Raw genomic sequence first — 1,561 nt, 5'->3', positions numbered from 1 at the left:
AGCCGACTGTAGTTCAGCCCTAAGGGCCTCAACTTCAGTCTCCAGTTGAGTAACCCTCTCCTGCGATGCAGTCGCAGCGGCCTTGGCCCCCCGGAGCTCGCGCTCCAAGCATCTAGGCTTGCCCTTTAGCTTCTTGATCTTGGCCTTCAGCTTCTCCCTCTTCGAGTCCAAGTTGGCATACTTAGTCCGTGCCTTTGACAATTGGACCTTGGTTGCGCTAAGCTCATTTTCGAGCTCCTGGACCTGGGCCATGAGGCCGTCCCTCTCGGCAGTAGATGCGGAGAGGACGCCGGACGTGTCAGCATGCCGAAGAGACACGATGTAGACCTGCACAAGAAAGTCAATGGCGTCAGCGATAAGTAACAAAAAGAAAAAACACATGTACATCTATACATAATACTAATCAACGCAAGGTGCAAGACCTCACCCAGGCTGCGGCACGCCTTAGGGTCTCCCCAAGGTCTGGTTGAGTCACGTTCCCTAGACCCCTCCAGTCGGAGACAGGGAGGTCCGAGGCTATTTGAACAAAACGCTGCCCATAAGTTGAGGCCATCCTAGTCACCCAAGGCTCCGCCTCTGCGCTAGGAGCATCTGGTTGAACAGGAATGCACGACCCACTCGCCGAAGCAGGAGGAGGCGCAGGGAAGGGGAAAAACTGGGACCCTGGTGCATTAGAAGGGGGCTCCGCGAGGTCGATATAATCAGCATCCGATAAGCCAATATCATGAGGGACCGGAGGGAAGGCGTCATTGCCATCAAGGACAGGAGGAGCGTAACATCCCGCTGCGGCCTGCGGGTCCGGAGATTGACAGGCCATGTCCTGGTCATGGGAACCGTAAGGAGGGCATCCTCTGGGGGACAGGGGGCGCTGATGAGACCCCCCACATTCGAGGGGAACATCCTCCATCTCCTCCTCAGCCTCACCATCGTGTAGGGATGGCCCAGCCGGCATAGCCATAGTCTTCTTAGACCTAGTAACTAACCACAGGAACTTGGGGTCAGAGACCGGGGACAGCTGGTAGCGGTTGAGGTTCGCCACAGTAAAAAGGACCGCGGCCTTCTTCAGGGAGGAGTCCGCCCTAATGAGCTTGTTGATGGCCTCCGCCTCCGGCCCAATGACCGAAGGATCAGCAAATTGCCCTGCATGATCCACGCCAATGTCAGTACAAGTAAGAGTACAAAACAATAAGTTCTATTAAGAAGAAGAGAAAAACCAGGATACTTACTAGGGCCGACGCGAAAGTCTTCACGAACCGAAAGAGGGCCCTCTACCCAGAAAAAGTCTTGTTTCCAAGGCCCTGTGTTGAAGACTGAGCCCTCTATCAAGGGGAGCTCATTGGCCTTCTGCAGGTAGTAAAAGCCCTTGGACTTGTGCACTCCCATGAGGTTATACAGGGAATGCACCTCCTGCGCCGTCGGGGCCCGTTGGGCGTTTTCCTTAAACCAAATGAAGAGGCAACTTAAAGTCAACCAACTCTTGGGTGACAGTTGAAGAGGGGCCAAGTCAAAGTAATTAAGAACCGCCACGAAAAACGAGTGCAAAGGAATGGTGCCACCCGCC

This window comes from Humulus lupulus, chromosome X (assembly GCF_963169125.1).
Source record: "Humulus lupulus chromosome X, drHumLupu1.1, whole genome shotgun sequence".
Taxonomy (NCBI): Eukaryota; Viridiplantae; Streptophyta; class Magnoliopsida; order Rosales; family Cannabaceae; genus Humulus; species Humulus lupulus.
This window is presented reverse-complemented; position numbering follows the sequence as displayed.